Consider the following 24,219-nt stretch of genomic DNA (forward strand, 5'->3'; position numbering starts at 1 on the left):
TACGTGGCGTAGATATCGTGAAGTCTAATTACCACTAGGCATATACGAAGCATTGTGGATTTTCCTAATTTAATGTAGCAATTGCGCTTTTGCGTGGAATCGATATATTTACATGTGTGTATATATATATATATAGATATCTAAGAGGCATATAAGCGCGTAAACAATAAGCCTTGGGGTTTGAATTCCATATTCTTTAAGTCACCTCGCTTATGAATGATTAATCTCAAAGTGCTGTTTGGATTACCGACTTGTCATGCGATGCATTAAAAGTTTTTGCAGGTTTTAACATTTTCAGAGAATCTTACGTGTCCTATAGGATAAACACTCCTGCAAAGTACCTTAAGGGACACAAAAACATTTCGTGGCCAATCTACTGATATACGTGTCATGTACCCAGTACACGCTTTTTTCAAAGATGGACCGCTCCTCTGAATATGCACAACATAATACACAACCAACGAGAGTATTAATTGGGACCCCTTGCAAAGTTTTTTTTTCAATTTAACCTGCACGGTCTTTTCGACGGTTTCTGTCAAGATCTATTTATAGAACAACGGAACTTTATTGAGTGTCATGCTTCTGTGATAAAGAAACGTGTCACACTCTGACTGGACCCATAAACTTCTAATCAACGGTTATTCCGCCTTCAATATAGCAGGCAATCCCAGACGATCTAGCAATAGTTCCCCCTAGGAATTATTTTAAAGCCTGTATATATCAGATAACATTTAAACTACTTGGAATCGTTGTATGCGTTATTGATATTTAACGGACGTAATAAAGTCGATATATTTAATTTTCCGATATCCATTCGTAATATTAAAAATGCATTTTGATATTGCATATTTAGCTTTACGGTTCTTTCATCCGTCATCTCACTCATTATTAAATTATTTACTTGCTGCAATCGATGGAATATGCAGTTTGTGTTTCACGATGCCAAGGTTGAAGATAAATAGATGATTAATGGACAAACGTAAACGCTCTGATACAGTCCAACTGTAGACACAGCTAGTTCACAAAACTTATTGTCTGCAATTGCTACAACTTATGCTGAATTTTGAGATGAAGATATTATTTGGGCTGTAAACGTACCTTCAAATTTGGGCGGTGATCTTAATTGTACTTTTACGCAATTTTTTCCACTAACTAATCAGTGCACTTTTACTTTCTTTATACTGCTTTCTACGGCAGGTATTCTTGGTAAGCTAATTCCCCATTGCGCTTATCTGTCTAAATCCGTTTATATGCTAAGATTCGAGTAGGCTAATATAAGCGCTTTTGCAGTATTTGACCTTGATTATCGATTTTGTCATCGATATAAAACGTATTTTAACTTTACGACACATCCAGTCTTTAAAGTACCAATTAAGTTTTACTTTTATATTCTAAATGATATTTTACATATGAACTTGTCAAGTCCACAGTAATAGTTTTGTTGACAAAAGAAATTGTTCATGATTGGCACCAATACACACAGGCATACTGAATTTGTATATTCTTGTATACTTTATACGTTGTATATATATTGTTAAATGAATATTGAAAAATAAAACACAGTTTAAACAAAATGATTGCATAAAACACAATTGTTTTACTGTCAACAAACCAGCGTTTAATTATGGGATACATATACGTAGCGAAATTGAGAAAATGCCTAGGGAATGATAATCTTGATGATCTTTTTTTTGTCACCATATACAAACATCTTACCTGGTCGCTTTTCGAACACCTGGAGTAAGATCATCTAGTTATGTAGTCACTCACACAACAGTTCATGTCTGGCGATCAATTATTCACCAAAAATAGTCTAAACAGAATATACAGGTATGTGGAATTGTTTAGAAAAGTGCATGCATGTGTAAACGTTTCGCCTACAAAAGCTAATTCACTCAGAATAAGCGCGCCATTTATACTCCTTTTTGGAAGAGTGCAGCATGTTGATGGTTTGCGGGAATAATAATACACGTGCGCGTATGGCTATCGGAAAGCATTTATGTCTGGATTGGTAGGACAGAGGTCCTTCTCTGCGGTTAGTCCTTAACAAATATACCCGTTCCCTACATTGTACGCTTCGTAAGATGTGACTTTTGTCGTATACTGTAAAAGGTAGCTAAATGACTAGCTTAATGTATGCTCCTAACAAGTTATCTAGTTTTACTTTTCTTCAAATTTCATCCTTCATCCTTATTTGGTAAAATTTGATATTAATCATTTGTTACAATGTTTACGTACTCGGTCTGTACGTTGTAATGTGTCCGGACAGCCCGCGCTGCTTTCTCTTTATTGGCTGCTGATGAGCTCAAGCTCATCGGATTAATGTAAGGGCTGGTCACTGATTGGTCAATAGCATTTAGGGCCGCATTCCCTTCCTCATTCAGCAGCCATTTTGGATGCGTAGACTTTTTGTCATTTTCTTTTTAAATCCCACCCTCTACCTACCCTTAAAGCTTATTTTAGCTAGTTGAGCTATTGTAATCATTGTTATATATTGTTTTCCTGGAAGTAGCCTTAAGGGTTAGACAATTTTTGGCAAACCCTATTTTGGTTAGAGGATATTGTACATTTTGTTTACAGAAGACAATATTACAGTATGTTAAATTTTATCATTATCTGCACTTGTTTTTATTATTTTTTAATCATGGTTTTGACTCTTGTGTATATAATACATTTCCAATGTCTCCAGTTTTGGTAGCCGTTTTCAATCATATCTGTTGTCAGTCTTCCTGTTATGAGTGTAGATCATAATATGATGTTGCAGACATTAAAATTAGTTTGGTTTAGTTTTGTTTTGTTTAGTTTAGTTTTGTATTGTTTAATGTTCTACAACAGCTATGATCATGTAAGGGAGGCGTCACCTGTGTGTGAGATGCATGCATGTGCTAAACAGTGCTTTGGGAGGCTGTGGTATGTTTCTGTTTGTCTAAAGCGCGAATGTGATGCCGACTTTGTAGTGCTGCCTTACTGAAGCATTCTACCGAAGACAACCAGCAGGACACCTCACCCGATGGAAACCCAGAAAGTGAAATTAGAAAAAAAACAACAAAAAAAACAACAAAAGAGCGCCTAAACGAATGCCAAAATATAGACGAATTTCATGTGAATGTTGCCCTCACGTGAAGCAGTTTACCAACAATGTGTGGTTTGTTTTGGTTGAATCTGTCACCACCCTATGTATTGTTCTAGTTAGCAATAAAGATGGTTTATATATTTTTTTTAATTTCCCAATAAAGCGGTGGAAAATGTATTTTTATGTCAATAACGTAGTAATTTTCATTTTTCTTTTATTACAGTAAGGGCATGGTGGCATAGGGGTGAAACATCTCAATATTCTGATTGATCGTCGACGATTTCCTAACGTGTTATTTGTACTTCTTTAAACACAAGGACATCATCATTGGATCAAGATGAAGGTCCGTACTCTAGAAGATGACATAGAGATTAAGTATCGGGACTTACCGCCAGCATGACAATAGTTCTGAAGTACCTCCTCGGTGTTATTATGAAATATCATATTAGCGGTTTATCTTTTCTGTAACAGCAGTAAAACTATATGGAAAAGCAGGTCACCCCTATGTTACGCAGGTTATATACACTTATCAAACCACTGGACGGAGGTACCTTGCATGTGGAAATTAAGTAGCCCTAGTAACCCTAAGATATGCAGTATAGATCTTTTTTCAGTATCTCCTTTGATGATACACTGTAGAAACAATAATATCGCTCTCTTACAATAGGCAGCGTTATCATTGTTATAGAGATAGGCATTAAAAACCTATGAAGGTAGACATTAAAACGCCAAATGACACATTAAAGTTGAAGAAACAAAGATCATCAAATACTTACAAGAATTTGACAAACTGCTCTTGCGGCCTTTTGGAAACTAGGTTCGAGAAAAACAAAGAAATAACATATTAAAACCTACCCGTATGGATACTTTGTGTTCCAGTAAGTAGGCAGTTTATGAATGTCAAACTTGCCAACGAGGGAGTGGATACTATTTGCTACTTCAACAAGACTTTTGATTGTAACAGTTCACCGTGTTCCTGGTACAAAAGTGCTCTCGTAACTTCTTACACTTCCTTTATCGCCATTGCGTTGAAACCTTTCAATCTCAAGTAAAAACTGCAACAGTGCAACTGGAATGACATACGCAAAACTCTTTAAATATAATTCTGGTTTATTTTTCAGTATGACTAAGGTGGACATGTAGTGAATGTCGATAAATGCAATATTGATTATGTTAAGAGATTTACCTTTCATGCAATTTAATTGAATTTTCAAGATACTTAATAGTATTTAGTAGATGTTTTTGGAAAAGAGGGCTACGCCAGAGAAAGGGGTGGCATAATTACAAGCTGCATTGAATTTCAGACTGGATGGAATCGTGGATTTAGGTTCATTTATCTGTAAGATGAAAAAATAAATACCAAAATGAAAAGAAAACACTTTTTTTATTTCATGATAACAATGTCAAAATCACTCTTAAGATCTGTATGACAGTCACATTTACACGAGTTTACCTGCTGATTACGACACCTTGTCTGCAAATACTGTTTTTCTGTTTGCAAAAATGATTTAATCCTCAAACACATAATCCTTGTTCCCCAAGGGTGAATGCTAGGTATCTATGTTAGTGCTATACTGTACAACCTTAAAGATTAGTAGCACATTTCACACCTAAATTATTGATAACGAAGATCCTTATAATAACATTGCATTGTACGTTGGACCCTGTGATATAAGTGTTATGCAAAACTCTTTACTATCATTATTAGTACTATAACGTCCGGTTCTTTAAATGAATACAGTGAATATAATATATATTGAAAGGACATCAAGAGATATAAACTAAAACCAAGTTATCATGAGATATTATGTTTCACAGAAGTGGAACTAGAGTATTCTGGATTCTTAACACTTACAGAGATCGTTTAATCAAAGGAGGGGTCAGCATTTGGCCCCAACTTTGTTTTTTTTCAGAGGTTGTGGAGGCGTGGAAATGAACCATAATCACACAAATGATTATTCATTATTATTATCATTTTTACTTCTGACAGTCTTAGTGGATCTCCTTGCATAACGCCAAGTTGAGTTAAGGGGTATCCCAACAAAATGATTCATATTTTCACAGACAAATTTAAACTTGACAATCAATATAACAATTTACATTGCATAAATGTACTGTTATTTTGATACAAACTATGTCATATTGACATACATGAAGTTAGTGAAGTGAAAAATGCTAAATTTTTACTAAAATTAAAATGAATACAATCTTGTCAACTTAAATTAATATAGTTGTAATCACATTCTTTACCTTATACTTCTTTAAAACCTTGCAATTTATATATTCTTCCTACAGAATTAGTTTGAGAAATTAACAAAAGCCTTAGATTACTTCTTTAGAATGTCAAACATGTCTAATACACAATTTACCCCTGTTTAAAGTTTAAAAGTGAAGGAATAATGACATCACTCTGGCGCACTCTTTAAGACATTACTTTAAGACTTTCATTGGGTGTCAGAAAACACTATCATTTCTTGCTATATGAAAACCATCTCAACCCTAAATTAATCTGCAAAATGTATATTACTACCTCATTTAACTAATAATCATATATAAGATATATAGCAAAAATTTAACCAATAATAAGCAAATCTTGTTGATTAGGGAAATTGTGCATTTGGCATATTTGCCAGGCCAAAAAAAAATTGCCTGTTTTTAAAATTTCCTCAACTTGACTTTGTAGAAAGTATATAAATATGGTAAGCTTTCAAAGAAGTATACAATAAAGACTTTGATTACAGCTATACCAATTCGAGTTGACAATGTTGGTTACATTAAAGATTTTGTGAAAATTTTGCATGCTATTTTAGTTAAACATATCAGTTCACGTACCTCATTCAGCTTCTGGATAATAGTCTTTATAAATACTATTGGTATTCTAGTTAATTTATTATGTAGAAGATTTTATTGGAACATGTAGAAAAAAAAACTTTTCTAAGACCTCCCACTTAATCCTTAAATGTACTGATGATATGATTCCCCTAAACGTTATACGATGTATTTTATTCTCCTAATTACGCTTGGATTTATGTTGTCACTACCCCATTTCTCTATTTGAGAACTTGTATATACCTTTATTTGAGTCGACTTTCATAGTGTGTCGTCATAGTTTTTTTTTAGAAGACGCTAACTATTTTGGTACACCTGTTATTGTTCACCGGTTTATGCTGTGTTCTTAAGACTCCATACTCACTTATAGTTTAGATACAGATCCCACGATAATTCTGATTATTTACGGAGTATTTCGTAGAATCAATTATTTTTTTACTTATGACAGTCTATATTCAAAGAATTATCTGCGATCCAATGTGCAATGCTCACATGACTGAGTAATATGCCTCTGTCGCATATCTTACAAGAACGTATCGATGCAGGAATGTGATTCAATCGCGTTGTCTGCTAAAGTGTCGCACTTCATATGAAATTCATGAGCCAACGATAAATTGCATACAAGACATATAGAGACATGTTAAACTCTGTATTTGTGCTCTTAAACATTCAATACTTGACGAAAAATGTGTGCATTATCACACAGCATATCTAACACTAGTAGCGATGCAGTTATCACCTTTTTGCAGGTAAAAGTTTAAACGGATTGATTATTGTTTTAATGCTGAACGGATGTGTATAGTGTACCATTCTGATGTTGTCAACGCATGTCCAACGAAATGTAAGATTCACACGATAGTCGCCATTAGAAATATCGGACATAATGTAGTTACTCTCAGCCATCCGATATCGTTACCAAAGGAAACGCAATAATTTGCCATTGAATGCACAATCATGTTATTACCAGACTAACATTGTTTTGGTTCCTTGATATACATAGCCTACCAACTTAACCAAAGTTTAACGTGCACAATACATCTTATTGTTTAATGTACTTCCATACCCTGTATACTACATCGAATAATTTCATGTTCTTTTGGAAACAAAGAAATGACGAGTTCATGCACCTCGCCATCGCATGTTTAACTCATAAGACCTACAGTTATTCCACAAAAAGCATCGTCCTTTTAATTCATATTACTATATAATGTGTAATAAACCGCTGGAAGCAAAAAAAATTATCGAATAAAACTCCGCCCACATTTATACAACCTTGAAATGGCGCATGCTCACCTGGTAAGGGTGATTAAATGCAAAAAAAAAAAAAAAAAAAAGCGTTGTATGATACTTCCGATAGCGATGCAGCCAAATAACCTGTATAGCATTATTAAATGATAGCATATGTATCAAAGTTTTCCACTCGTAGTGTTTTCGAGTGTAAATAAAAGAAAAAGCACGAAGCCAGCACGTCTGGGATCGTTTTCGTTCGATTTCTGTGGGGATTTGTAGTACTGGTCGTGATGTATGCAATTGGAGATTTTACCAGATAGTTAAAATTTTCTGACCGATCATAAGTTGACAAGCACTGGCCATATACGATTTTTTTTTATTTATAAGTGAAAATTACATGCGAGGCTACCGCTGTATCATCGTCCATGTCGCAAATGAATTTATGTCAACGCTCTGCTGCTGGTGTGTGTATATACAATGTATATATATATACCCTTGATGCATGATTTAGTACCTTCAATTTACAGGCGGTGAAATCTAGGAAATTCGAATATTTAGAAGGACCAGAAGCCCAAATGACTATACATCTGTATGTAGTTTTCGTGAAAATGGATACCTTACGTGAAACTACGTGATAATGTTCGTAGAACTGGATAGCTTTAATGAAACTACTTGATAACTTTCGTTTAACTGGATACCTTCGTGAAACTATGTGATGTTTTTCGTGAAGCTCGATATCCTTCGTAAAACTACTTGATAACTTTCGTGAAACTGAATACATTTTCTTAACAAGTAAGCTAATGAATATGACTTCTAATTTCTCGCATGTTTTGCTAGTCAACCAACGAGCGTAACCAAATAGACACTTGTTCATTATTCAGCTTATTGCAAGCTATGTCATATTTATTGTTATGACGTTAATATCCCCCTCTGGACGTTACACGACCTTTTCAGGATTTCTATCTTGTAACTAATTATTGAATACAGGGTTCACATAAATGTATGACATAATTAGCGCCAATGTCAAGATGTAGTGATGTCGTCATCAGTTGATGCTTATAAAACACATGGTTACCGACATTGTGATGAATGAGATTCCTGAAGATGTCACATAAATTGCACAGCCGACACACCACGAGATGTGACCCCCTATAGACCAATCCGTCTTAGTCCGAAAAAGGGGAGTATTGCCGTCACAGGAGAGCAAGATGTTTGATATCAGCCTTCTTTCTGTAATGCTGCAAAGTAAAGACAGTGTCCAATATTACAAGATAGTCATCAACAACAGGCATGTGATCAGTTACAACGTGCGACCGTTGTTTAAAATTGTTTTAAAATCTGTTAGCGGCAAATTACACGAGATACTATTGATGCATATGCAATTATGCCATACTTCGTCCGAAATTATACTGAAATTTCTAGGAGAGGTGACAACCCAAACCTCAGTGGCCGCTTATGTTAATAAAAATATTAAAGAATACCAATTTCAAAACATGTAAAGAAATCTACTTCAAATTGATTTTTAATAGAGACCTGTGCATATTCCTGAATGGCGAGTGTCTCCGTTGACGACACCCGCCATGTACACCTTGGTCCAACCGTGTTAAGTCATAATTTTAGAATGAGAGCTAAGGTGATGTAATCAAACGTCAGTTACGCCTGATTTTAGATCACACAAGATAATAGAACATTCCCTGATAATCTCGTGATATGACCATAAACATTCCCCATGATCTCAATCAACATCCGTCCCTCGAAATCTTATGAACAAAACAAATGTAACGTAATATTTCTGAAATTATTTCCTTTGGCAGACAATTGTTGTGCAAGTTTTTTTTTTTAATTCCTTATACTATATTTTCTGCCATGCCATATACTCGACTATTAATAATGGCAGAAGATGATATTTTGAACAATATATTAAAGGTGCTTTGTCAAATTATCTTTAATAAAAGTGTTCTCAACGTCAAATATTGGAAGACTTGGAGGGTAGGGGAGGGGGTCGCGTTACTCAGCGAGCAGTGTTAGGACCTTTGTCGTTTTTGGTTTTTGTGCTTTAGCTTTAAGCGTGTTCAGAGTTTTGCAGATGATACATTCCATCAGCTTCAAAATGTCAAAAATTCAGGTAAAACAATACTTAAAAAAAAACAAAAAAGATTTGTGAACTTAACTGAAGTTCTTACCGAAACAACGAAACAAAATATAGCAAGATATGAACGAAATATTCATCAACTAAGAGAACATTGAAAAGATTCCAGGACACTAAACCAGGTGTTCAGGAATGGTATGTGTATAACGCTTCACCGACAGCACCCTCTAATGCAAATCTAAGTCTTGTCAATGTATGACAGCAGCCATCAAACCATGATACCATAATTAGTCTGAGACAGAACTGGCGACAATTTGACAATCAGTTGGTAGCAGCGAGTATCTGTATGTTAGGCTAGGAATTATGGGCTGATTAGCTTAAACAAAATCCATATTTATTTGAAGAGGAAGAAAGGTCTAGCAGTCTTCAATCGTAGTCTTTACTCTAGCATAATATAATTCATGTGACAAATGCTCAAGGTCATCTGCAACATGGCTTCCTGAGAAAAATCTTTCGATAACAATTGTGATTTACGGTGGGGCTATTTCACCTGACGCATGGCGAGTGATAGCCGTTAACGTAGGCTGCTGATGCTGAATAGCACAGCAGATTGTCGATGAGATAGAGCAACGGTAAAAATTCTCCTGAGATATTAATTTCATTCAGGGCTCGTCGCTTGAATGAACCATTTTAATACTAGTCACCTTGACATCGCTTTAGTTGTCCAACTAAATAATGTTCGATACAGCCAAGATCACAAGCTTACCTACTTACGTAAAACCTCATGATAAATGTTAGCCATACTTATCATTTAAATTATGAAGTTAAACTCCTGTGCGCGACCATTATGTGAAAATTATACCAGATGACCGAGAGGTTAAATCTTTTCTACTTAATCAACGAAAATGCCGGTGAAAAATTTAAATGATGGATTTTTTTTTATTATTCTTAACATTTTAGCTAGGTATGCTTCTCGTATTCTATAAGCATGTCTTTGAAATATCTGGCTATTTCGTTGTCACCACCGAAAATATTATTTTGAGAATGTGACCCAAATTTGGCCTAGATTTGTATGGTGTGTGTCGTTTCTTTTTTTGTTTTTTTTTTGTTTTTTGTTTTTCAGTTTTGAAATCTTTTTTATTCATCCTTTTACATATAGTATACATACTGTATACATACATATTGCTAGTACAATATACATTCAAACTCAGGACTGATACACGGGCAATATATGGACAAAAGAAAATGTACAAGTAAAATAAGACCTTGGGCTACGAACTAGTAAGAGTCTTCTGCTTTATCGTCGGCACTCCATGGACACTTAAGGTTAAGTAACATTCCCAAAATTAAACCGGGTTGGTCTACATTAACCTACATCTCCTGAAGCTTTGTGTTGTTAAAAGCTCCGTCAGTAGTCACAAAATGATATCTTTTCCCAGGTTTGCACGTGTTGTGAGTTGTCTATAGCTGATAATATTTGGCAAATATACTATTTTTGTGTATATCGCAGGATAAGATGCATAGGGATTGACTATATGTTGTGAAGATATATTAATGGAAACTATGTAAATCTCATTCACTGCTGTCTATAGTACAATAGCAGGAAGAAACGACCTATTACGCCGAGGAATACTATTTCTGGTCAAAGCTCTTTTATTTTGAGGATAAAATAACATGATAATGATAACGTTATTTTTTTCCTAAATACCATGTGATTAAATGATCTGAAGACTTTTGTACTTCCTCTTGGGGTTGAAATAAACAGAACAATATTTTCTCTCGTCAGCGGTATTTTGTCATTTCTTTACGTTGATGTTATTAGCTCGTTGTTGTTTCGCCAACGACGCAGTACGGGTTTATTCACTGCAGGGATGAGTTATGGTGATTCTGTTTCGAACCATTTCTAGCGTGAACACGCCCAACGGGCTGTTTCGAAATAAAAATTTGGCGTGAAACAAAACGTAATGGCCGCCACGCATGCGAAGATTGTACGTTACCGTTCATGGAATCGGAGCCAGTTTGAGGCACTTCCGCGGGTCGTAATTTTACAGTATCATTAAAATGTAGAATTAAAGAATAAAATGGTTCTTGGAGGTACTTTTCATTACGCATGCGCATTAAGCGTGAACCTTTTTAAGTTTTGTAATCTAAACATCAATATTTAAATTAATTTGTCGTTAAAATAAGAATTGTTTCCTGAAAAAAATAATGACACTCTAACTTGTACGTTGAAGCTGAAGGCGTGTACAATGGTCGCATTTCTAATATGGTAACGTTAAATGTAGTATCTGCCTTTTGTTCTTATTGGTATTGAGGATGCAACAATTCGTAGATAGGAAGTAAGAATTGTACCTGCTAGACCGCTGTCTTATCATCAAAGGCGACTAAATTCTGAATATTATCTTTTCTCTTTATTCAAATCATATTTCTTCTTTATAATATCTCCATTGACAATGCCTCACATGCCTTTAGTTGAGATGTCGCCGCTGTGAAGATGGCTTTAGGCTATGTCCCCTGGCCGAAACATAGACAGAGTCTATGAAAATGTTAGTTGCTACTTCTGCTTAACGCTCATGATTTTTGCAGTGGGATGACTAGTACGTCCGTTGTCAGTATAATCTGACCGAGTGAGTTGTCTGGCTTGGTGCCTTTGGTGGTATACTTCAGTGAGATAGCACTATAAAGCCGGCGTCAGTATCGCGCTATCACAAGGATACAAATAGAAACATGCCGAAGCTTCCCTAAACAAATACACATACTCAACACAAGCATGTATATCGCGTGATATATAGATATAGAGTATAGTGAACTAGATTATCTTCAGAACTGTTTGACACTATATATTTTTTTTCTTTATAGTAAGATGTATATGATGATAAAATGGGTGAAGGCCGCTCTGAAGTCCTGCTTCTATCGCATTGAGGTCATGCAATAGACAGATTCTTCTTCTATCAAAGGTTTTTATGAGCTTAGATATCAGTTATTACTGTGATCAAGATTTTTTGCAAAGATGAACGTTCGCAAGTAAGAAAGCCATTGTTTCATTGTTCTGAGAATCGATTTTTGCGCCAAGTGTATAGAGGTTCGCTTCTAGGCTCACGGCGACGATCTAGATTTTTAGAGTGTGATGAATTATATTTTAATTGGACAGTATCGGTCAGAGTTAGGTCCCAGAGGCGATACGGGGGAATCTTTCTCGACAATATCCGGTAAGCAATCTTCAAACCGGTACCCTGTCGGTAATTCCGGTCAGACGGAACCCTTCTCTGGTCACTCTGACGTCATGACGATAGCTCAAACAAATAAGCCTACGTGACTCTTAAATCACTCGTAGGCCAGGATGGTAGTTTCTCAGACCAACATATTGTTAATATTGATAGCATTTTCGATTGTTTTTATCAAATATCGTCAACGACGCATACAAATTGCTCTATCAGGAATCCCTGTGCAAACAACCTTTGCTAAGTTTAATATTTCAATATTCTTAATGAATTCATGAATGGATTGTTTTTAACTAATTTTTGTTCAGACAAAATCATATATATATATATAAAATATATGTCCTTTCGCAGGTTGTTTCTTTCGCATTCATTCTAAATACATACGCCATTTATGCTCTTAGCATGTTTTAATTATTATAAGCATTTTTCATACTGTATTTGATTGAAAATATCGCTTATTATAATTCATAAAATGTTCAAACATTTCGGTGGCTTATACTCCGTTCCTTTCTCTTTTCAACCTTTCACACTCACATACATTTCTAGGTTAACCACAAAATCATTAAGACGAGTGAATATATAGTAAAGTAAATAAATAGGTTAGCAAAGAACGGAAAGAAAATATTTATTAGAAACAGTATATTAATAATTAATTACTAACTGTGAATATTGATTAATTGAAAGAGTGTTTAAATGGCATTTGTTTTCCTTTTCCTTCACTGTATATAATCATGTTTCAGTTTTAGCATTGCGATGGGTTATCCATAATAAGGATAAAACATAGCATAAACATGTATATATAGACGTTATATAAAAAATGGATTAATATGAATACTTAAGTATTCATTTGATTTATAGTTTTCATGTGTTACTAAATGTAATCCATATTGAAATCTACTTTCATAGACCAACTATCCTTTAAATCATAACGCCGCTGTTTCAGCCAATCAATAGCGACGTTACATACTATGACATCACTTTTTATGTTATGACCTAATAACATAAATTTATAAGTCAGTGATTACATGTATATGTGCTGAAAGCAAGATTAAATTATAATGTATAGGATACGAATAGGTTGGTATTATGCCTCGCACCTCTTCAGTTGGAGTAATATTGTCACCATTTATCATATTAGCAGAAATATTGGTGTATATGCTAGAAATCCCTATTTCTTTACTATCTTTATCAGAAATGTTAATCATGTGTCATCCCGAAATAACAAATTGTAACAACAGAGAAAATTGCTCAGATTCGTCACTATAATGTCCTCAGAAATATCACGCCTCTGACCAGACAACCTTATCGATTCTCTCGTTTAAAAGGTAACATATATTTCATATCTTAATATCAACTAAAACCAGAGACCGCTTCCGGATATATCTACGTAAAAGTAACAATTAAAGCTGAGATAATATTGACTCACTTACAAAATTAATAGTAAAGCTCATGAAATGACCCTATATTCCTTAAAATTGCCCAATGCGACATAACAGATATTTCATACAGTTTGCAGTAGAAGTGTTCACCAAAGTAGCTTGCACATAATCTGGATTCTATCTCATCAGCCTTATGACACCACGCCTTACAACAAATGTCTTAGTGATAACTCATTACGTGTTGGAAAATTAACATTAATAAAAAGTGTAGATTTATATAAGTAATTTGACAATGCAGAAGAGAACATGATCTATGATATTTGATTTAGGTAAAGTAAGTCGAACAACACCAACATATTTATTTATGTAACGACTTGTTTATAGTCAAATCCAAATCCTGCGTTAGAAATCAGTCCTCGAATTCCAAAACATCATGGATATTTAACATTTTGAAACAACATCTATAAGCAGCGCGTCAGTAAATGCCTCAGAAAACATTCCATCAATAGCATAAACTTTACGTGTGAGGAAGAAATATTGGCACTATGTAATTTCTAAGTACTTCTTGCGAAAACAATATGATGGTAACATCAAAGTTGGTCTAACAGACACGATCTGACAAATACATTAAGTGTACTTCAACATGAAGTCTAACCACACTTTATACCAGGAAGTTGAGGGTAAAAGGATCAGTCAACATGTTTTCGAAAACAAAGAGAAAGAGCAGGAAAAGCATTTTTAAGGGAAAATAGAATGAAGGGCATGTAGCTATTCCCTAAATCAACAGAATATCCACAACAATTAAGAGAATACAGCGCGAACGTGGCATCACAACAGCCACGGTACCCTAACAGACTTTAAGATGAAGCATTCAAAAATGACGTCCCAGAAATCCGAATGTATATGAAAATCATTTGCAAGAATTCCGATTTATCTCATTCGTAGGAGAAACAAACGAAGGGGATTTGTGGTCTGTCATTATGACACCATGCAGATGCAAGGGCCAAAAACAATACCGACATTATATAAAAACAATTACTATATAGATTTCCATAAAGACTTTGAAACAATACAAGGAGAATATAAACAGGCGTTCCAGTAGAGACAGCGTCTTCTGTTTCATCGACGACATATGGATAAAATCCGGTAAACGTCAAAATGATATCTAGGGTGACGACAAAGGAATCACTGGGCAATCACTCCACATGTCTGCCTTCACAGAGAAAGGAAGACATTAACGTTATATGAAACGAGGTCAAGATTAAGCGACCAGCAAATTCATTTTATGCCGCAGAACTAAATCATGTCCTTGAATTGAATATGTCAAAAAGGGTTGGCAGAGAGAGCACAATTTTCAAGCGACATAACATGAAAGCTATATAGACACGCCGTGACTGGAAGGTTACTCGTATATCGCAAGCTATACCTGCTTACACACTAAGGTTTGAAACAAAGAGTAGCCAAATCGACATGTATGGTGTAGACTAATATATAATATCGGTTTGATAAAAATCTTTCACATACGTTCGCTGGTCATTTTGGCGATGACGATAACAATTTGTAGTCGTCGAAACTCCATACGTCAAATCCTTAAGCGATTGCAATACAGGAAAGCCTTTCCTTCAGGCCAAATTGTCTTCGTAATGAAAATGATATAGAAAAAAACTATTGTCCTTCCCTTATGTGTTTTGTGTTCCATAGAACTCTCATACATTTGTTTCAATGTTTTTGTTATGGATCAAACAAGCTCGAGACTATAGACTTCCTATTTTCTTATAACTTTTTTAATATATATTACCCCATGTACCGTTAATATGATAAACATAGATTGATTTATATAAAAATATGATATTATGGGAAGGATGATTTTCGCTGGTTTAGTCTTTGGTATACTTGTGTTGTTCTCTTTCTATTGCGATTAATCTAAAGAATAAACAAATACCTTTGTTATTTAGGTAAACATTACCGGCTGTACAACTGGTAAATATCCATAATGACGTCATGTTGCATTTGTATAATCCACGACTGTTGCAAAAATGGTCTACACATTAACGGGTTCATCTACTAAAACAATCGTTATGAGGACGGATATCATAAAGACACGGAGTAAAAAACAAACAGAAAGTGTACCAGTAGTGAAAAAAGTAGGAAATATTTAAGATCTCAAGTGTTGCAATGGACACAGAAGATCAATTTTGTACATCAATGTTCCCAAATCAAAGACACGGAAGAAAATAACGTATTCTTCATGGTGCCGACCTTTTAAATCGCCTTCTACGATCAGCATGCAGTAAGATACAGTAGGCCTCATTCTTTGGCTATCCAATGTCCCCTGAACAGAGACGCAGACGGGCCCTCACAATTAGTCGCCTCTTACGACATGGTGTGGGACCAGCGGGCATGTTCTTTCCCCGCCCCTGCATGGGCTCAAACTATGAGGAAGAACTTGTAGTCAGTCATAATGTATTGCCTCTGATTTCAGCCTGGCGTCTGACGTCACACAGCGACAAAATGCTGCTGAAGTACAATTTTATGGAGGAAAGGTAATGAATACTGGTTACAAAAAGGTATTCTTTCATTTTTTTTATTTTTAAATTTTCTGACTAGCGTTTACTATTTTTCAAATACAAAGACACTTATATTATGCACAGTAAACTATCACTCTACCACCTATGAAGTAATTCATGTTAATACAAATAGTGTATGTCCGATATATAAAAAAAATCCTTTCGAATTACTTTTATACATTTCGTTTTTAATTCTACTCTTGTGACCACTCATCACAAAATGAATTCTTAATCTTTGTCTTAGGCAGAATTTTAACGAATTAATATAATATTTAACCTGCTGATGTATAATGATTATCATATAAAGTATATTCGGATTTATTTTTATGTCCTTTGGAAACCATAGAGCAATTGTCGTTTAGGAACAATCTTACTACATTATATATGACAATAACAGAATAAAATCTATGAATGAAATTGCAGTCTTCACTGAAAAGAGATAAAACGGTTGCAAATAATGATGTGCAGTCTAAATCAGGTTTCCAACGGACATCGTCGTCAGGTAATTTCAGTAAGGTTGCACTATACACAATGTAAGTCGGCATCAGTTCCGCGCTATCACAAGGAGATAAACACAAACATACCGCAGCCTTTCACAACACACACATTTACCACACGCATGTACCATCCACAAAGGGAAAGCCGTCCTTAAATGACCATAGCTGTCGGTAGGACGTTAAACAATTAGAAAGCAAACCAAACTAAACCAGATCTCTGCATAAAAACAAGTCAAGATACTTATATATACCGTTTCATTGTAAATTTCATGCCAATATCAATCTTTGGTCGATGCATTTTCGATTGAGGCTTTATTCGCGAGCTATACATTTGATTTTTCCCGTATTCCGAAATATTCGAAAATAAAAACTCAAAATATAAGCACTGAACAGTAATTTAATTGAAACAGAATAGCACAATTACAAAATTGGGACTAATAACTTTGCATTTAGTTAAGGGGTTTTACTCCGAACTAGAATAAAATCGTATCTTACTGTGTGAGTTAGACACACTGGCACCACCACAAGAGGCCTATAACTGTTCAGCTTATATCATCGGGTCTCAGACTTATGGAAGGTGATCGGAAGTAGGTAAGGAAATTAGTCTTGTGTTACAGAAACCAGAGACTTTATTTTACCTTTGATGATGTGATTTGCCCCACTTAACAATGATCACTATAGACTTACGTATTATTTCCATCTCAAATTGAGTTCGAGGAATAAGATAAATGGGTGATTTCTGTCGGCAAGGGCGCTGAGCGCTAACGGAGACATCAACAGCTACACAATCGATTTCTGGATGAAATCAGAGATGGAAGTCTTCCCGCAGTTTTGAAAATAAATGGAAATTGAGTTGCAAACAAATAAATCAACGCTTCAAGTACACAAATACATTAAACTGAGGAATCACAAAAAGTAATATTTCTCCTTTTTACCAATTCAACACTACCATAGGATATCCTCATTGCGCCGTTATGCTGACAGTTTTGGACCAGGACGCGGCTTGACAAAGTGCAACTGGCTCTTTACAATGGCTTCACTGATAAGCCGGCGCTTTAAGGAAAAGTAAATGTAAATTTTCACCAAGTCTCTATACTGATTGAACTTATAAAAGTAATGTATCGAAATGCCTGTAATTATCAAGAATTCGCGATCTGTTAAAATCCTCTGTCATTCTCAGCTGTTTTTATCTGAGATTTGGAAACCATTTACAAAATTTTGCGCCTAGTGCCCTGATTAGAGGAAGAGTGCAATGGCCAAATCTCCCTTAGGAACGGCGAATTCTTTAATATTGGCAGTATGGTATTTTTTTTAGATTAAAGAGGTTGAAGCATCAATCAAACAAACCCTCACAACGAAAACAAAATACACGCCATAACAATTTGTGATAAAAAATCAATTGCAATATTTTGCACAATTTTAAAATGTTGATTGATCTAACATTTTTTTTCTATCTTCCCTAGATATATCAGAATATGAACATGACGGAATTCCTTTGTTAAAAAACATCACCTAGGATTCTTTCCAAGACATATTTCCAATTTAAAAAAAAAAGAATTAGTTGCAATATGCGATACACTCCATCATTTTCGTCGTTACCTAACCGTATACAGTCTTGCCAATAAGATACCATCAATCAAACGTAAAAGTTCTCCATCATTTTTATTTGACGTTTATAGAAATTGCCCGGATGTCAATAAAAGAAACATACACACAAGCAAACGCTGCGGTTTTTTTTTTTTTTGAATCTCGAGGATTTGCCTTCTTTCAAAATGTTAAAAACTTGATTAAATTAATTTTGCAACGATTTACAACATTCATCTATAAGCATTACGTTGTTAGTCATGTAATTAAAATAACCATTGCAGCTAATTGATTAGATCCAGAAAAATATAGATAATCGATTAAATATGAAATAGAAATATGGATAATCGATTGAATCTGAAAAGCATTGTAGATAATCGATCAGGTATAGGGCGTAAGAATTGTACCTGCCGCCCCCATTCTTTCTTAACAACAGTCTTTTTCCTAATGTCTCCCTTGACAATGCCTCACTGTTGGCCTTTAGTTAAGCGTTGCCCCCGGTGGGAAGGCTTTGGGTTCTTTCCCTTGGCCGAGACATACCGGAGTCTTTAAAATTGGTAGTTGCTACTCCTGCTTAGCGCTCAGCATATTAGGAGTGGGACTACTGGTTCGCCCGTTGTCAGTATAATGTGACCGGGTAGGGTGTCCTGCTGGGTGTCTTCCGTAGTATGCTTCAGTGTGGTAGCACTATAAATCAGCAAAAGTTCGGCCTATCACAAGGAGACTTAACACGAACCTACCGCAGCCTCCCAAAACACACATACGCACTCACCACACGCATGCATGTCGCATACACGAGAGACCGTCCTTAAATGACCTTAGCTGTTGATTGGACGTTAAACAAATAAAACCAAACCCAAACTAAAAGCAAGCAGCAAATGACAATGCTCATAATGTACATATGTAATCGTTTTAATTTATAACAATTCATTTCTGTTCACATATCACTGATGTCTCTACTCGATTTCTACATTTTTTAGTCTCGATGTCGAGTCGTAGAAGGACGAAACTGCTGTATGTGGATTGATTATGCATGGTTTAGTATATAAACAGTTTTTGTTATTAAATGACTTTCCTATAAATCTTTCGAATAACTATAACATAAGCATAAGCTTTTACAATATTTGTGTGTGTGTGTGTTTTTTTTATTATGTAATTTAGCACAATGGTGTCTCAAAAATTGCGAAAATAATCCGGTAATGTTCAATGGTCTTCTGTTTTTATTATCGTCGTGTTTTCTGGGTCACGTTCTAAGCTAATGGACCGAAGTGTTATCCACTCCAAACCTCCACTTATCGACTATAGATGCCTGATTCTATAGCATGTGGGCTTCCTACGTCATCAAATTCATTTCCCGCGAAATTACTGGGAAATCTAAAACAATTCTTTAAATGAAATGAAGCGAAAGAAATAGAAAACGTCTAAATAAAAGCATCGTGATCAGTACTGAGTACAACGTTAAAGTTCATTGTAAATAATTGCTACTATTTGCCAATCTAAAGCATAAGTAATTTAAATCAAATTATTTTAAAATCCATATTTCGTTTCTATTATTATCTTAAAAATTGTATCGCAAGATCATTTAGAAGCTTTGCAGTACTTACTCTTCAAAACGCACAGATGCTTTGATTTTAACAAAGATGGCGACCTGAAGCTGCGAGGCGGTTTGGATTGGAATTATATTTCGGCAAGTAAACATCTTACAATGCTCCCGTATGGTCAGATCATCTAATTTTGTCATTATGTATTCAGAACAGTTGTTGTTTAGTCGCTACGGTCATTAACATAAAAATTCGGATTATTATATGAATACTTATTTAATTAAATAGCATAACAAAAGAGAAACAGAGATATCGGAGGAATGTTTTACTCCCCTCAAATGTCTTTTTATGTATATGTTACCTGACATTTTTATTCTTAGTATCCATCCATTAAATCATTGTACATAATCCTACTTATACTGGTATTAATTTCACAGTTATTTATTGTCTTGTTCGTCTTGGCAACAACTTCCTTTTTTATTCAAGAATTTGCTGTCTTCAATTTACCATGCTATAAATTCTGCAAAAGAGGGAAGTTTGGAAAGAAAAAAAATGATTCCCCATTTTCATGCTTTTTCTCATAAATGTACACACACGCATACAAACGTTTTATATTGACAACCAACGGAAGAAATTAAGCGTTCCATTTCTTGTAATAAAAAATAAATAAAATTGCAATTAAAGATTTTATAAAAATTATCGGTCTACAAGAACATTCAGTAAATATTTCTGATTTGGTTATTTGTCGAATCTACATGCAAACTGACTGCCCTTGTGATTTGATATCTTTTAATTTACGCTGTCATCCTAAAAATAAGTGTTTTTGAGCATAGTTGTAGCTTTAAAACGAGTCCATATGGGATATTAATTTTGAATGTCGCATGTGCCCCTTTCTATATTAAAAACTACGTATCCATCTTCTGGGTATTCGAGTCGTGAAGTGCAGCAGACAAGATATACTTCCTCCATGTCTTTATTTGATTTCATACCATTTTAGCTACCCCTTGATACATTTTAACCAACATTCTAGACATATAAAAGATACGCAAAGGCAAATAAGTACTATATATATATAGATGTCAAGTCATTAAAAGAACAAACCTGAAGCAATTGCCATCAAATGAAACGCACGGAATCAGTAAAACAAAATCAATTAACACATGTTACTGTTCCCTGAACTCATTGAACAGCTCACATGTTGTTCTTCCGAAAAATATTTGCTCATATTCACGATTGTGTAAAATATGAAGTAAATTAACGACATGTAAAAATTGCCACATTTACAGAGGTCTAGCATTGTATACTTCAAAAAAGGTGACGCTATGTCTTTTTATGAAATACAAATGACAAGATGACTTGTCATAAGTTAAAACAACATCATCACCGCTCTCTTCTGTAATGTGTTCTCTCGCTGTTCGAAGTGATGCGCATTCACTTAGATAAATAAGAAACTACGATAGATATTCGACATTCCATATGTACCAACGTGGTTATGTTAGTGAAAACGGGGAAATTTATGATTCATTATAATGGGCCGTGGTGGCCGAGTGGTTAAGGTGTCCCGACACTTTATCACTAGCCCTCAACCTCTGTGCTGCGAGTTGGAAACCCTCGTGGGGCAGTTGCCTGGTACTGACCGTAGGCCGATGGTTTTTCTCCGGGTACTCTAGCTTTCCTCCACCTCCACCTTAAACACCTCAAACACCCAAACAAAGTATACATATACACGCAGTTAGTGTCTGTTATTTCAACTTCGGCATATATAAAAATATTTTAGTTGTATATATACCATATAGATATATCATTATTGAGTTGAAATATCAGAGTCTGAAATAAGGGTAGTTTACAGACTTTCGATTGCCACCTGAATGTGGTGGTTTCCCTCCCACAGTAAGACCACTAGAGCACTTCCATCCGGGCCAACATATTAATTATTATTATTAATATAAATTCAACAATCGTTCTAAAATACATAAAGTTTACATTTAAAGTCTGTAAAATTCGTTAATACATTAGCAGTGTATACAACATTTACATCATACTGCATAAAGAATGTACATTTGATACAGTAGAAAACATTGACAATCAAATTTGCCTCGGATTAAATATTTTTACATTACCATGGGAATATAACATACATCTGCGCACTGGAAATGTTTATATTTTAGCGTTTGTTTTTATTTCGCGTTGATATAAGTGCGCAAAACACTGTTTTCATACGCTTTTTCTGTAGCAGATAAAAGGATGCTTCAAATTCTCATTGTTCTGATCTGCGAAAGTTTGTTGATGTGTTTAATGCTTAATACGAAAAGATTAGTATATATTGTACAGCTACGGTTATCAGATTATCCATTATCACGATAACTTTTCATTTTTGTTACGTTAACAGCCATTCTGGAAAGTAATGGTGTCATTTTGTGCAATGCTTCAGAAACGTAGAAATGTGTTCAGGCTTTGGAAGAGCTGTTTATACCGATATGAAATCACCAGTTATCAATAAAACATATATGTGGTCTGATGATCCAGTGATAATGACGTTACATAAATGAGGCATCATGGGTAATCTCAGACACTCGCCAATAAAACATCAAATACATCCATGCTCGAGACTACATGATGAAAGATACATTCTTTTATGTTTATATTAGATTTATTCTGATAACGTGCATGCATACGAAAGATGATAAAAGTACCCTTGTACTTTTCTTTTTTCATAATGTAGTAAATGTCTGACAACATGTTATTATTATCGCGTGGTAAAATGGTAAAACACAAGTTTTTTCAGGTAGTCGTCCATGGTGCGATTCCGCGATCGGGCGTCAAAGGGTATGGGGTCACATGCCACGTTGGATAACATCGGGCAATCCACTTTCCTTCAACGGTAGGACCTCTCACGCCCTTCTATTTGAGCCTGCACACGTGATAAATATAAGTTGATATGACGTTTTGCGTAGTTGTTGTAAATTGAACAAAGTTAACATTTAAATGATTTCCTAAATGACAATACATAAATTTAATATATATCGGGCCGGCTATCACTGCGCCATTGAAACTGACTGTTTCAGGACGTAAATTTGATGCAGTGCTATAGAGTAAGCTGCGGGTATTTCTGACCAGCCGATTGTGAGTTCGATACCTGTCTTACTTTGTCATTTGTCTTTCTATGTTATTTATTTATTCATTAACACAATGTATCATATACTCTATGTGTTCTTACTCGAAGATTAAAGATTTCAATTTCCTGTCGTATCCATGAATGTATATACTGACGTTGCAATCAAGGTATTCATATCATTTAATAAACATCTTGTCACTAAGATCATGCCTGGTTAACACTGCCATCACGGCGCCATTGAAACGTCCTTTTGGGAGCCAGGGTCAGGCACGGTGGTATACGCTGCATGCATTTCTGGCTAGGCGATTAGCTATCGTAGACCGTGAGTTCGAGTTTGTACTAATACAGGCCAATGGCCTAACGTTTTGAATAAAACTTGAAACTTGGGGCGATCAGGGCATGAGACTTGAACTTACCTTCCTTCATTATTCTGATAAGCTGTTCAATATAGCCAGCTTCGTATGAAAACAAAAACATGTCAGACAACAGAGGGGCAACGCTTGCTACCATTGTTATGCTAATTGCCTGTTGGAAGATCTGGAACTAAATAAAGATGTTGATCAGAAACTCCATCATTCTCAAGATTTCATCTTCGCTTTATGTTCTATGAATCCGAGTGTCATGTTCCGTATAGTTCACAACTATTAAGTTATATTATCGTTCTCCTTCTCGCATTACAAGAGAACGAAGCAATTCTGAAGTGTTGAACAGGGAATGGTAGTCTAAAGAGTAGAAAGATCACACGTTTTGATGGGCGAGCCGCTCTTTAAGCGCGGTTGTATTATATATTCATAAAAATATGTTCAATTCATTTCCTTTTTGGAGTTAACATTATCAAAACATGACTGCAGACCCAACTTAATTTTACTAAGGATGGTAGTAATGAAGGCGTTGTTGCATAAATACTCGAGCCAGCAATAAAACGTTGTTTATAAGGAATGCTAGTAGGTCTAGGAATCCAGTATACAAGAAGTAGATCCGAATCCTTCTTACTATCACGAAATTTCGAAAGATAACATGGAACCACATCTCCGTGGTGTGTCAGGCGTTCCCTGCCATCTGTACATCTCGTCGTTTAAACACTAATGCAATGT

This window comes from Pecten maximus, chromosome 14 (assembly GCF_902652985.1).
Source record: "Pecten maximus chromosome 14, xPecMax1.1, whole genome shotgun sequence".
NCBI classification, from domain to species: Eukaryota; Metazoa; Mollusca; class Bivalvia; order Pectinida; family Pectinidae; genus Pecten; species Pecten maximus.